The 16148-nt window shown below is 37.8% G+C and overlaps 1 long non-coding RNA gene across 1 annotated transcript in view; it reads left to right on the top strand.

Moving 5' to 3' along the window:
• The window catches only part of LOC115289612, a 19816-nt gene extending 5059 nt beyond the window's left edge, over nucleotides 1-14757 (top strand). Inside the window, exon 2 of the long non-coding RNA XR_003907717.1 lies at nucleotides 14533-14757. This is a non-coding gene — a long non-coding RNA (uncharacterized LOC115289612). The remainder of the gene's footprint in view (nucleotides 1-14532) is intronic.
• The last annotated feature ends 1391 nt before the right edge of the window (nucleotides 14758-16148 follow it).

Raw genomic sequence — 16148 nt, 5'->3', positions numbered from 1 at the left:
AAAAAAAAAAGTTACCACAAAAAAAATTTCAAACCAATATTTTTTGTACCTTTTCTATAAAACAGTTTTTTCAGAAACATCAGAGTGAATAAATCAAAAAGAGCCAAATCTATCAAATGTACCTTTTCATTAAAATGTAAATGAATATTTTATAATGTTTTTAATAAACAAAGTATGAAATTTAAATTACAAAATAATTTGAACATTTACATTAATATTTACATTGACTGTATCTTCTTACTTGCTGTTTTGATGCTCTGGCATTTGGAGTGTCTTGATCTTTAGGAGGCAAAGCACCCTCCCTCCACCCCTATAGCTATTTCCTAGAGAGAGCAATGGACTCCCCTGGGAGTGCACTTTTAATATACAAAGCAACCAGACCCCATTTCCTAAGTAAATCTCTCACACTCTTACACCAATATTCCTCCTGTCCTAAATCAATCACTCCAGGCCTTGCACTGGACACCTAGGAATCACCAATCCTAAATATACTCAGGGACCTACCCTGCCTTACCCATTGCTACACATTAAAGGCCGGGCCATGTTCTCCCCAGTCCCCCCACTGCCTACTTCCCTGTTGTGGCCCAGCAGACCTACTATGTCTACTATGTCCAGGGCTCTTTGAGTGTTATTTCTCAAAATTTTCAAACAAAGTAATACAGACAGGCAGGCCAAACTAACAGTTACCCAATTTTTTTCTGATGTTTGAACTCTTTTATTTTTGAATACTTTATTGTCAAATTGGTTTCCATACAACACCCAGTGCTCTTCCCCATAACGGCCCTCCTCCATCACCACCATCTCTTTTCCCCCCTCCCCCTTTCCCTTCAACCCTCAGTTCATTTTCAGTATTCAATAGTCTCTCAAGTTTTGCATCCCTCTCTCTCCCCAACTCTCTTTCCCTTTTTCTCTCCCCCTGGTCCTCCATTAGGTTTCTCCTGTTTTCCTGTTAGACCTATGAGTACAAACATATAGTATCTGTCCTTCTCTGCCTGACTTATTTCGCTTAGCATGACACCCTCAAGGTCCATGCACTTTCCTACAAATGGCCATATGTCATTCCCTCTCATTGCCATGTAGTACTCCATTGTGTATATATACCACATCTTCTTGATCCACTCATCAGGTGATGGACATCTAGGCTTTTTCCATGTTTTGGCTATTATTGACATTACTGCTATGAACATTGGGGTACATGTGCTCCAATGCAGCAGCATTTCTGTATCCCTTGGGTAAATCCCTAGCAGTGCTATTGCTGGGTCATAAAGGAGTTCTATGGATAGTTTTTTGAGGAACCTCCACACTGTTTTCCAGAGCGGTTGCACCAGTTTACATTGCCACCAACAGTTATCCAATTTAGATGAGATTTTAGAATTAAAACTGACTTAGATTTAGAATTAAGACTGATTATATGATGCCAATATCTCCTGTTATTTTATTGTTAGCTTTCATTCATTCCTAAATCCATGTGGAAGACATGATTATCAGAAAAACTGGTAACAATAATTCCTTATGTGAAATAACTGTCTTACACTGAGCTAATTCCAATAAATGAGGAGCCAGTTTCCAGTTTATTTTTTAAGTCTGGTTCTTAGACCTTAAAAACAAAAACGAAAAACAAAAAACAAAAATCCTCAATGCCAATTTCAGGACTACAAAAATTTAGTTTTTATACATTAATCTATTGTGTCTATTATAAAGTATAGTCTAAGCTTCATGTAAAGAGATAAATAGAATCTAGGAAGGTAAAACATGAAATAAATCCAAGTGAGCAGAAAAGAGGAGTGAGCAATACCAAGACTGGTATAATACCAGAGCTTTATACTCTGAAATATTGTTAAAAGCAAAGATCATCACTCTAAGGTAAAATGTAGCCTATGTTGAAAACAAAACAACACAAAATAATAAAAAATAAAAATAAGAAAACAAAACACCTGGTGCCAAATGGAGTCACTTATTGCTAAGACCCACATGACCAAACTGAGATAGAACTTATTTACAGTTTTGGCTCTCCCAGAATCTTAAACCAGTCAATCAGGAATGAATCACCTGATCAGTACAAGTTACATAATATGACTGAGAGACCCCTGCTAACACCTAAAGGAAAGTAACTTGGCAATAACCACCCCATTTTGTTGCCCACTACATCTTTTTTGTTCCTATTCTCTTCTGCCTATAAAAGTCTGTATTTGTATGGCAAGTTGGAGCTCCTTTCTATCTCCTATAATGGATGCTGATTCAAATAAACTTTGGCTCAAATAAACTCTTAAAGTTTTTAATAGACCTCAGTTTATCTTTTAACACTTTTAATGTTAATTTACACATATTTGCAAAATTTTACATATAACTTAGCTAATTTTATACATAGTTTATTTTTATGTTAATTTTGTACATATATTTAACATTTCACATAAAACAATTAAAAATAGCTTTTATTAACTTACATTTCAGAGAATTATTTTAGTAAAGCTTTTCACATGCAATTTGTATTGGGGTCTTTGCCACCACTAGAGTCTTAACTGTGAGTTGTATTATATCTTCAGTTCTGTCTTAAGATACAGCAATATTTAAATCTGTGTGATGCTACAACTCGAAATTCTATCCTAATCTACAGTATCCATTCACTTTACGTGATCCCCACAATGTAAGCACTTACTGTATGTCTTTATGAAATCATCTTTAAAAAGCTGGATTACAATGACTTTTGACACAATTCTAGGATCACTTCCTTAGAGATAATTACTAAATGTGTAATTAAATATATTTTTCCTCCTTTTTTTTAAACCTTTTTAGTGATCTCTGAAGTATCCTAACTAGCATTACCCGTAGCTGTTTCAAACTAATATGTTTTCTCCAAAAAGTTCTTTGTTACTGAAAGTAATCAAAACATCTCTAATACAGAAACAGTAACAGCATGAATATAAAGCCACTCCTTCTTTTCTGATAACTTTTTCAGGAAAGCATCCTTACACTAATTAAGGTATTAACTCCTTTTTATAGATCAAGAGTATCAAGTTGAAGAAACCTGGCCAACACACATTTAGCAGAGCAAGAAACATCCCTCAGCCCAAAGTTTAAAAAAATAAAGAAGAAGGAATTTAGTTGCCAGTACAAATGTGAATATACAGAAGAGCAGAAGGAAACAAACAAAATCATTACTTCACATTGGGTTATACTTCATTCCTGTCGTTTATTCTAGCACAGTTTGGGAATTGGAACTTTTTTCCCTTGTTGATTGTATTATTGACAATAATACTAATATCATATTATTGTTTATTAATACAAACAATATAAACATAATTTTTAGTTATAATATAATTCAGTTATTGTTGAATAGTCTGGTTCTTTCCATTATCATGTTAAGTAGGTTGTTATATTGACAACTTGCTAATATTCAGAATGTAATCAAAATATAAGCCCCCAAAGACCCAAATGAAACCTCCCAGAAGTCACTGACTTGTTTCTCTTTTGTTCATGGCTGTATCCCCATGTCACTGGTATACCCAGGAAGCACAAATAACAAACTGCAAGGCCAGTTCAAGATGGCATAAAACTCAGGTTGCATGTTACAAGCAAGGAGAATTTTTACAGCCAGGAGACTGCCTTCCTTGTGTAGGGGAACCAGGATAGAATCAGAACCCAAGGGTGACAGTGATGTGGGAAACAAAGGCAGAAGAAAAAAATTAAATTTCCTTACAACTTACATCCCAATGACAACTCCTTGAAACAAGCACAGTGACCCTCCTCTGGAAAGTCAGCTGCCTCAAAGAGGACACTTTGCTCAGGGCAGAATGCCATCTTAGCTTAACTTTCTCCCAACCTAAGGGATCCTATAAGCCTACTTTAACATATAAAAATTCCTTTGGAAACTTCCTTTATCTCTACCCCACCAAGATATATATGTTGGCAATCATACTCCAAACTTATGGCCCCCCAATATACATTTAAAGGGTCTTATGACTGAGCTCTTACTAAACAGTAATAAGTGACCTTTTACTAACAGAAGCTAGCACCTCAGGGTCCTGAAAACCTTGTTTCCAAGACACCTTAGACTTACACTATCCCTAAACCTCTCCCAACCTGAACATATATCATCAGTCACCCATTCCCAACCCCAGTGCAGCTCCTTCTGCCCACAGGTCCTGTCCCTGTGCTAAAACAAAACAAAACAAACAACAAGAAAACAACAACAGCAAAAAAACACCTTTTGGGGGCACCTGTGTGGCTCAGGTTGAGTATCCAACTCTTGATTTCACCTAGGTCATTATCTCCTGGTTCATGGGTTGAACCCTGCCTCAGTGCAGTGCAGAGCCTACTTAGGATTTTCCTCTCCTCCCTCTCTCCCTCTCTCCCTCTCTCCCTCTCTCCCTCTCTCCCTCTCTCCCTCTCTCCCTCTCTCCCTCTCTCCCTCTCTCTCTAAATAAACAAAAACAAACAAAAAAAACCACCTTTTTGCACTGACATCTCAGGAATTCTTTCTTGGCCATCAGCTCTGAACCCCAACATTTCCACATCACGAGGATAGCATTAGAGCTTAAGGAAAGTAGAGTCTTGAGCTAAAGAAGTGACCTGAGAGGATCCTCATCCATACACGAAAATAAACCTTGAAAGCAAATGCTGTGAGGAACTGAATTTCCCCTAACATAGAAAACTTGGTAACTATCTAAATGGCATTTAAGTGGGCAACTAAAGCTAGCCAAAAGGGCTCAGTAGGCTGTACTTACATAATTTTCTATCCTATAAACTTTATTTGCTGTTTATATTTTATTTCCTTCTTTAAGAGATTCTGTTCAAAAACTTTCATCTTGTATCAACTATATTAGTGTAAAATGTAATGTTGCACCTCTCTGTAGGATCAACAAGGGCAGTCATGAACTATGTGGCAGGGAAGCAGGATCTGAACAACTCCAGACCCAGCCTCAACAACAGAGCACAATCTGGTCAGCCAAAGGATGGGAGGGAATATAATTTATTTTAGAAACCCTCTCTCCCATTGGCTTAGTTGGCAGTATGCTGTCTTGGATGGTTCTACCTCCTCTGCCATGCTGTTGTCCCCTTGGCTTGTTGTGCATCTTCTGCCCTTTAATTATAGTTAACAGCAAGAATTGATTAGTTCTCAGTTCACTGCTCTTCTCACTTAGGATTCTTTGCCTTCTAAAATGCTAGAGCTTGGAATAAATATTTATCATCCAAAAGACAAACTGGAATGGTGGCAAAAATATCCTAAGCGAGTTATTACACATAAAGTGCTTAAAATGGCACCCAGCACATAGGAAACATTTAGCATGAACTAGCTGATATTACTATTACTACTAAGAATCAGTCTTTGCTCCATTATTTACTATATAACATAGGCAAATATTGCCTAAGTCTCAGCTTTCAACTATTACTTTAAAAAAATTCATTAAAAGTCAACTTTTTCCCCAGCCTTTTGTACTCACTAAAATGAAAATTTACAATAAATTTTTATTCAGGATTCAAACAATAATGTAGGCAAACAGATGTTTACCTCCCAAGCCTGCTGTAAGATTAAAATTAGAAAGGTCACATGAAAAACTAACTGAAAACTACAAAATGGTTTTTCAAAGTAGGGCTCAACACTGATAATTTCAGGTGTCCAAACCCAGTATCTCTCCTGGGCTTTAGTCCACCTCACACTTCTGTTCAGTACAAAGTACTAATCACATGGGGACCATTATAAATAAAAAGGAATGATGTCAATAATTTAGTCAATTCAGAAGAAACAATCAGCGAGATGGAGATATCTGGGGCAGGGTCTAGACCTGGACTGTGGTAACAGAACAAGAAGAGAGAGCAAGAGAAGTCCAGACCAATTTATATCACTTTAATTATAAGAGAGAAGGAAGTCAAGCAAACTATAAGAGACTTTTTTAACTACAGAGAACTGAGGGTTGAGGTTGATGGAGGGAGGAGGGTGGGAGATGGACTAAATGGGTGATGGATATTAAGGAGGGCACTTGTAATGAGCACTGTTACATGTCTGTGATGAATCACTAAATTCTATTCTTGAAACAAATATTACCCTATATGTTAACTAGAATTCAAATAAAAACTTTAAAAAAAAAAAAAAAAGAGTGAAGGAAGCCAAACATGGAAGAAATCTTACCAATGACAGTTAAAGGTCTCAAGGTTATATTCCCATCTGTCTTGGCAATAGGACCCCTCAACCTATGATAATGACAACATAATGAGAAAGCAAATACAAAGTAAACTACAGCTTGAAGCAGTTCACATATAATCTAGTTAGCTTCTATGGGGAGAAAGGACAGGGTGTGTTTCAGGAGGAGTTTAGAAGAGATGTGTGTCTCATGTAAAGAATGCAAAGGAAGTATCTAAGTTTTGTATGTTGGGTTAACTTGACTCTATATACTCAAGAGAGCCACTGGGAAATCTACTCTGTGCTTCTCCACAGACAGTGGTCAAGTCACTGCCAGTAACAGACCATGAGTTACATATCCACATTACAACCTCTTGCCTTTACACTTTGAAAGGCACTACTGGGGAAAAGGAAACTTGGGACTGAGGAAACAGATTCTCTCTTTCCTGGGATCCTGTATGGGGTCTGAGCAACTAAAGGCAGCCTCAGCTCAGAACTGTGCCTACCATCCCAGGAAAGTTGGGTCTGTCCAGAGAAAAAAGCAATGCAGCAACAATTTCTATCTAACAGATGTCTCATGTCACACATTCAACATGCCAAAATCAAAGCGATTACCTTCCCTGAAAAACTAGCTTCTGAGAGAGAATTCCTATTTCAATGTAACATTAACCTCTTCTGTCACTTCAGTGCCACTCTTCAAGTCCTCATATCTCCCTATATCTTTAGTCTCTAAGACTAACCAGTTTCTTAAAGTCTGATGTGTCTATCTCTTTATTTTTTTTTATTTTTTTTAATGTTTTATTTATTTTTGATAGAGAGACAGAGCATGAGAGGGGAAGGGGCAGAGAGAGAAGGACACAGAACCGGAAGCAGGCTCCAGGCTCTGAGCCAGCTGTCAGCACAGAGCCCGACGCGGGGCTCGAACCCACGAACGTTGAGATCTGACCTGAGCCGAAGTCAGAGGCTTAACTGACTGAGCCACCCAGGCGCCCCTATCTCTTTATTTATATTATTACTATCACTTCTCTAGAGCACGCTGTATTGCTTTAGGAATTAGCTACCAGTCCTAAACAGCCTGCCCACTCAGTGTGAATTCTCTAAGGGATTTTGCTATATGAATCTTCATAAAGCACTTTTCCTAAAGCATGGTTGTTACCAGTGTCCCATTATGTGTCTCCCCTTCCCCTAAGCAAAACAAATTTTAAATGGACTCCCAGTGTGGCTAAATTAAAGTTTTAATTCTTTAACACTAGGATCAGCAAACCTTTTCTGTAAAGGACCGAATAGTAAATATTTTAAGTTTCATGGGCCATAGGGTCTCTATGCAAAAATGTGACTCTGCCATAATAGCAAAAACAGCCACACACCACAGTAAATGAATCTATGACTGTGCTCTAATAAAACTATTGTATAGTTACTCCTCCTTTCCAAGGATGTCTTACTCACCACTCATGTCCCCACTCAAATTCTACTTCTCCACTAAGTCCCCCATGTTTAATCCAACTCATAGTGATTGTTCCCTCCATTTTAGCCTTAAAACATAAATTTCCTGTACTTTTCATTGGGTCATTATGTATTCATGATTTCATACTGCCTTCCCTACTTACTTTTTATCTCACATTTTCTATGTCCTAGATACCTACCATAGTGTTCAAAAGCTAAAAAAGTATGCTTTTTTTTTTTTTAAGTTTATTTATTTGAGAGAGAGATGCGTTCACACCCATACCTGAGCAGGGGAAGGGCAAAGAGAGAGGAAAGAATTCCAAGCAGGCACCACACTATCAAGGTGCTGCCCGACAGGGTGGAACTCAATCCCATGAACCATGAGACCATGACTAGCCGAAATCAAGAGACAGGCCCTTACCCAACTGAGTCACCCAAGTGGCCTGGTATTCATTAATCCTTTACTAACATTATGAGGATAAGTTACAAAGATATATGGACCTCAAAAATTTTCACCACTCTCCATTTTAATGAAAATTACAGCAAGTGATCGCTATATGGTAATTATATCAAATTTTATATGAAAAAAGTATAAATCAATCCCTTGGGCCTTTGCAGTATGAGGTATATCTTGCAAAAAAACAAGGACAATATAGATTCAATAAGTGAACTACTTAAAAGAAAGTATTTTATCATAAACATCTTATTAGTGTAGTTGATTTAGGAAAATAGATATATTTATAGGACTAGGAAAATATAATCCTTAAGCTGACCTTTCTGTTACTTAAGTCTCAGAGTATCGGTTCTTAACTTTTTCGGTAAAATGGGCCAATTTCCCAATAGGAAATGCCCAGATGGATATTTACATAAAATTTGCATAAAATTTCTAGGGGGCTCAGAGCTGCTCTAAAGAGAAGAAATCCTGCCTCAGAGGATCTCATGTTAGGCATTCATAGCTCTCACTCACCAAAGAAATGTTCCTTTTAAGTTAAGTCATTCAAAGAAATTTCAATGCACCAAAAGGATCTGGCAATATATTTTTTACACTGTCACAGAATTAAAACTATTACACCCAAATCAGAAGATGTCAAAGATCATAACCAGTAGAAAAGGAGAATTTTACAGTTAAGAGCAAATGGGTAGAAGGGGAGAGGAGAAATATAAGGCAGATTTCAATTTCAGTTTGCTGCCTGCTAGGAAAGATCAGACCGCCTAGAGATAAGCTCTACCAAGCACAGTTCTTCTAGGGCCAACATGTTACTGCTAAATCTCAAACGTCAGAAGTGGCAGTTTCATATCCTAAAACAACTTGGGTTAAGAAAAATCATCATGAGCAACTAATTGTAAAATATCTCTTTAAAACTCAAATTCAGTGGGGCATCTGCGTGGCTCAGTCCCCTAAGCGTCTGACTTCAGCCCAGGTCATGATCTCATGGTTTGTAAGTTCGAGCCCCATGTCAGGCTCTGTGCTAACAGCTTAGAGCCTGGGCCCTCTTTGGATTCTGTGACTCACTCTCTCTCTCTCTGCTTCTCCCTGGATCATACCTCTCGCTCTCCAAAATAAACATTTAAAAAAAAAACCCTCAACTTCAGAGATAAAAATGAGTTCCTAAATGCCAGTGAAATGACACATACCAGATTAAAAAATATATATATTCATGAGACATAAGTGGCTTATGATTTTTAATTTCCATTCATTTAGTCTTTTTTATTAGACAAATTAATTAAATGTATTGCTAAACAGGATTCAATTTTTAGGTCTTTTGCACTCAGCACACGAGACTGAGAGTAAGACATCACAAAAATCTAAATCTTAAGATTCAACCTAAAATAGTTAAAAATCAAACTAACTGTAGTAATAATCTACCATGAATGTAATAGGTAAACTGATGAATGTGGAATTTCAAAAGCCAAATTACTATCAAGGTAACAAGGTGTAGTGTCAGTCTCATTTAGAGAAAGAAAAATCTGAAAATAAATTAGTACCTTTCAAAATGACCAGTTCAAAAGCAGAGGCAGACTCTAAGGTACAGAGGGACCTCAAAGAAATGGATAGTCAATCAAACTAAGAAGGATTTTAAAAAGCTTCTCAGGGCATAGACTTTAAATCACAACTTTCTGAACTGATATTAAAGGCCACGATCATACCTTAATTCATCTCTCCACTTGCGTCAGAATTCCACTGTTCTCCATAAAATAACTCTCATCTTGTCACAGAACAGAATATTCTCCCCATTCTTCCAAATATTCAAATATATTCAAATATCACCTATCCTTTAAGATAGAGAACACACTAGCATCTCTCCAAGAAGTCTCTGATGACTCCTTCATACCCTGCTCTGTTGTCTCCTCTGCTGTATATAGTACGAAGACTACATGTCCCTGATTGTGATCTCAACAATCTGTCTCTGCAAGATCTTTAACATGGAATTAGTCCTCTGTTCATGAGGTTTAAACCAATTATCTAGCACTTAATACATCATACTCTATTTAATGGCTCCGAATATAATATAAATTCATCTTGTTTATAAGTTCATCAGCTTCTTATAAGCAGTGACTAGCAGTACTGGGTACATTGCAAATACTCAAATATCTGTAGAAATTAATTATATGTATTAAGCAAGAGAAACTTATTTCCTGGCCCTGCTTTTTTTTCTCTTATTTTTAATTACCTAGATGTAAGAACCAAAGCAATATAAATCTCAGTTCCTAACAAATTTTAGGGAATTTGCCACCACAAAGAATCTCTAGTCATTTTTCCTTTAAAAAGAACATTAAATGGGCGTCTGAGTGGCTCATTCAGTTAAGCGTTGAACTTTGGCTCAGGTCATGATCTTGCAGTTCATGAGTTCGAGTCCTGCACTGGGCTCTAGGCTGACAGCTCAGAGCGGAGCCTGCTTTGGATTCATTGTGTCTTTTCCTCTCTCTGCCTCTCTCTCTCTCTCTCTCTCTCTCTCTCTCTCAAAAATAAACATTAAAAAATTAAAAAAATAAAATAGAAGATAAAGAATATTAATACAGGGTCTCAATCTTCCTTTTAAAATTCTTTGTTTTAACCAGGGCTAACTCAAAGTTCACCATGCTAGTTGCCCCCAAGGACAACTAAACAGGCCATATTTTAAAGATTTAACAATCCATCATTACAAGGGCAAGCTCTCTAACTTGCTTTTTCCTAGTAGAGTTAGTTGGGTTATATGCACTGAGCCATTCTTGTTCACTTGTTCATGCCACCTTTAAAATGAACAGAAACATTTTTGTAAAATAGTCTGCAAGTTTCCTTAAATACTAAAATAAAAGTTATCTATTCCTTAAGATTTGACCCTGGCCTTGGTCACACCACTGTCTTTTCAAGTGAATGAACACTGACAGGATCCTCCAATATATGAACAGTACAAACACAACAAGAAAAAAAAATTTGTTGGGGAAAAGCACAGGTAACATAGCTATGTTGAAAGGGTGCTTGGTTTGCTCACTATTATTTTGTATTTGCCAAGAAATCTCTAATTCTACAATGTTGAAGGGAAATAGAAATTTTAATTTATGTCTCAGTGTTTTTATGTATTTTTTTTACTTCTATCATATTCCTGGCATTATAATTTCCCTATGGTTAAGAAGGCCTGGGTTGTTGAAGAAGTTACAGTGCAAGGAAAAAGGGGCAGGCTGGGGGCTTCAATTATAATGAATAAGAATTTAGACATTTTAGTATTCTCAGATACAGAAGATGGCCCCATCAACAGTCTACTTTCTTTCTAATTTAATGGTACTGTCATCAGCACCCTAACACTACAAATGGGCAGGAACATGCATTAAATAATCTGATGACTCAGGCCATATCTTCTTTTCCTCCCAAAGGAAAATACAAGAAGGTACTACACTGCATTAGCATCTATCAAAAAAATAATGAGCTACATGACATCTAAGAAATCATACAAACATAAAATGTTTTTTAAAGAATTCTGCCTTCACGTGATATCTCACATAGTAGTCCAATATGTGAAAGATATAAAAAAGGGCGTGCCTCTCAGTGACTGGAGTGGAGCATGAACTTATACCACGATCTCCTCCTTCCCCAAACCTTAGACACGAAGATCTTGATTTAAAGATTTAAAAAAAAAAAAAAAGTGAAGCCAAACAGTTAAACAGTTTATCCAGTTTCATGATACCAATTAATGACAAAGTCAAAATTACAGCCTATTTTCATGTAGACTGGTAACTGGGACACAGCAGCACCTTGCTCTGATTCTCTGTAAAAATGTAGGATATTGTGGGAATACTTAGGCTCGCTCAAGTCACATTCAAGCTGGCTTGTCAGTTTCCATGCCTTACTTGCTGTGTTTATTTAACCCTCAGTGAGTGTCATCTGTGAAATAAGGGGTGGGGGTGGGGGAGAGTGGACTAGGATCAGAGGATTCTTCTGAGGTTTAATCTAATATAAAAATTTTCTAGTAGAGTATTTGTTATATAATAAATGTGTAAAAATGTTCACTCAAGATTAAACCCCCAAAATAAAAAATATCCCACTTTTGTCAGCGTATACCATAATTTAATACAAAACAAAACAAATGCGGCAACCAAAAATCTATTAATTAAGGAACAGCCAATTTAGGGCCTTCCACATTAGTCTTTCAATTACTACATATCCAGTAATACTGACTTCTTTGGAAGTTATTGGAAAATTTATATATGAGGAAAAAATAAACAGCACCTAAGACTGAGTTTCAAATATTATTTTAATACCTCTTGCATTCAAGCAATATTAACGTCAAAGGCCTACTGAAAGGTTCATTTGAGAGTATAGCTGGTTAATATATCTATTTCAAAAAATTAAGTTTTTTTGCCATGAAAATTCCAAAATCTTTAATTTCACAACGTCATAATGAGATTAAGATACAGCAGATTTAAGGCATATTTGTACACCACTGGAATTTTTATAAACCTCCAAATTAGATTAGGCAGAAAGAATAAAAGCATATTAACTAACCTCCAAAACAAATCTGTAAGAAATGTGCCAGCAGGAAAAGCAAATGGCACTTGACAATTTGACAACTGCTACTAAAAAGTGTTATGCTTTGTCCACCAGAGGGAAGTGTTGTCTAACTATTAACAGAACTCCGTGAACAAATTCTGTACTTTCAAAAAATTTCTTTCCAAGCTTTCAGGGAAAAAAAAAATTCTACTCATTGAAGGAAAACCTAGAAATCTGCCATAGCTATTTGTAATTAGGTTAAAATGATATAAAAGATGGTCCAGTTTTCAAAATCATTTTGGGCCTATGAATTAATCATACCTCTAGGTACTGGATTATCCTGAAATGAAGACTCAGCATGTCCAGTTCCACATCTAGTGATAGATGCAGTTCTGACAAGTCCCTCATGCTCACTCAGCCTGATGCCATAAAGCTCAAAGAAGGTGGTGGACAGTTGCAGGTGAGATCCTAACATTTCATCACATATTTTAAACCATTTAAAGATGCTCAGGGTACACCAGACCTTGTATTAAATATCAACCCCACTATACCCATAAAAACATTCTCTCTCAGCAGTAAATACATCCAGAATTTTAGCTTGAGAGATTCAGTCACTATCCTGTCTCAGTGACAAAAGTCCATAGTGGGCTGCCAAGGCGTGACAGGCACAGAGTACATAGACCACTCCCAAGTCATTTCAGGGAAATAGCAACCATCTATCCTGAGTGATTTTAACAGCCACTAGCTTTAATCTAAACAACTTTATACATACATATGTGTCATGTCCGCCTCGGCCGGCAGGGCAGTCGATCCTTGCGGGTTCCTGAGAGAGGGAGAGAGAATTGGGGGGCAGGGAGCACAGAGCGTGGAAGCAAGACAAGCGTTTCTGATCAAGCCACTATTAAGAGACCACATATGCCTTATAAAGGGTAGAAGGCGGGCAGTTGATGTGAGTTAGTTGCTAAGAAACAAGGGCGAGGACTGCAGCGTCAGCACACCGGCCCAGAGAGGCTAACAAGGCTTGGGAGGTAAACAAGAAGGCCTCAGCTGAAGGTGATAACGCAGCTCAGCTGTGCGGGTGGCTGATCTTGCAGGTCAAGGCACGTGTCTTTTCTTCTGGCAGCTCCCCACACATATGTATACATCTGACATACAGAGTTATCTATGCACACACATATTTCTCTATTTTATTACATTCAATTACCTCCTAATTTTTAGACACTTCAGTTTTTATCTAACTAAATTCATCACTAGTATGAGTTACTCCCTTATTAAAATCCTCTTATTTCTCAAATCTTTTTGTTCTGATCTTCTATCTTTCAGCCAATCCTGCTTATTTTCTTTTAAACACTACTCTCTCAGCCTGCCCTTTAATTTTTTATGCTACAAAATGCCATATTCAGTCTTCTTTTCATTTTGCATATGCTCATTGGGAAGACCTATCCCCTTTCAAAATCTCTTCTCTCTAGCCCAGACCTATATACCCACCTGCCCACTGGATGTCTCTATCTGAATGCGCCATAGGAATCTCAAACAACGTGTCCAACATGTCATCATTCTTTTTCTTACCCCCAAACTTGCTCTTCCCTTGAAACTGTACCTTGTGAAAAAGCACCACCATCTACCTAGCCACCCAAAGCAGAAACTACCCTCCGTGCTCCCCTTTCTTCCCTTCCACATACAATCAGTTGCCATCACTCTCACCACAGTAAATCTCTCCTCTAGTCTACCTACTGCCTCACCCATCCTCCGCCCCAGTGCCCTGCACCCCTGTACAACTCTGTGGCAGAGACACTGGTGGTTGAACCCCACTCTCCATTTTTTCCTCCTCCTTTAGTAACAGAACTCCTAATTGTTTTAGCTGGGCCCTGGGCCACTTGGAAGAAAGATTACACTTTCAACATTTCCCTTGTAGCTAACTGGGACTTCAGCACGGCATTATGAACAATGAGCTGTACCTGAAAGTGTTCTGTAGTAACTTCCCCAAAATATCTTTAAATTACAGATAGCACATGCCCCTTTATCTACTTCTCCTCTTCTACCTTCTGACTCAAGGAATATGGCCAAAGCTCCAGCAACCACATCAAAAGATAAGAAATGTTCTAAGGATGGCAGGCCAAAGAGCCCAAAGGAGTCAAGATCATCTGACACTGTGAAACCAGCATCTGAGCTCTAAATCATCTCTCTGGATTCCTTCAATTGAAGAAAAGAATAAACTTATTATGTTTAAGCCACGTGTGTGTGTGTGTGTGTGTGTGTGTGTGCGGCGTGCACATGTCTGTATGTGCGTGGACCTTCCTAACAAGGTACACTGCCTCTAATCTCATCTTTCCATAACTGCAACCCAACCTCTTTACTTCCAGACTGATTTCCTAAATCCCAAATGTGAAAAATCCATTATTTTGAAAAATAAATACTATGTGCATTCCTCTGCATGACATATAAAACAGATCACAACCTGGTCCTTGCCCGCCCCAACCCTTCTCCCTCTTTCCTTCCATGTTGACACCACTAGATCTGAACAAGCCATGGTGTTCATGGCAACATATCCTTACATATGCTCCTTCCCCTGTCTGATACATCTTTCTTCCCAGCACCTACTTGACCTAACCCTCAAAAACTCTGCTCAGATAATCACCCCTCCTAGGAAGCCTTCCCTCCAGTCTAACTTAGGTGTGCTTCCAATGGCCTCCCCAAACTCTCTGTTCTTACTTCCATTATAGCAGGTATCATATTGTGTTAGAATCATTATATTATTTGTCTGCTTCCCCAACCAGATTTCAGTCAGACTGTATGCTTTATTTCTATATCTCCAGCTTACCAATTATACATATCTATCTTATGTTGAAAAAGTAAATACTCTTAGGAGTGTCTTGCCTTGAAGGAAGTTTTTGGCATCTGATACCTGGTACAAATAAAAATCCAGGCTTCTTGATTCTTTGCCCAGGCCTATTTCCAGTACATCAACAGTGTTCCAATGACATCCATTTAGGGAAGTTAATGTTAATAACATGTGGGTTTCCAGCTACTCCAGACAACTTTCAGTTCCACTAACCTGTCAAAATCTTTCCAACGTCAGTCTGTCTCACCACCCTGCTGAGCATCTTCTGCCTGGAATGTATTCTGTCTCAGCTTCGCTTACTTGCATTAGCTCTCACCACCAGCTCATACCCAGGGAGGACGCTCCACTCTCCCAATGCTTTTAAAATCCTCTAAACGTTTACTGAATGTTACCCTGAAACTCATGAGTCTGTAAAGTTCCATTTATTCTTTCTAAAAATAGGTTTTGTCTCTAAAAGCTTCTTAGCACTTGTCTCTTTCATCATGTTTTTCCAAGATTACCTAGAGTAGAACTGTACTTTATCTATAAACCTGTTCAGCTTCTTAAGACATAATCCCTTATAGTTTAGATTCATATACAAGGAGCAGAATGAGCTCTTCCTGGGCTTTTGCTCCTCAGCAGTTTGCTCTACCATTTCCAACAAGGCAACTGTTCTCTGTGTTGGAACAAACCCAATCAAGCAGGAACTTCATATCTCCTCTTTCTCTCAGAAATCTCTTAACATGACCTCCCACACCCTTAGAAAGGAACGTAACCTTCCCTTAGTCTGTCAGCTGCCA

The sequence above is a fragment of the Suricata suricatta genome, chromosome 1 (assembly GCF_006229205.1).
Source record: "Suricata suricatta isolate VVHF042 chromosome 1, meerkat_22Aug2017_6uvM2_HiC, whole genome shotgun sequence".
Taxonomy (NCBI): domain Eukaryota; kingdom Metazoa; phylum Chordata; class Mammalia; order Carnivora; family Herpestidae; genus Suricata; species Suricata suricatta.
The sequence above is the reverse complement of the archived record's forward strand: the minus strand, read 5'-3'. Positions and strand labels throughout refer to the sequence as shown.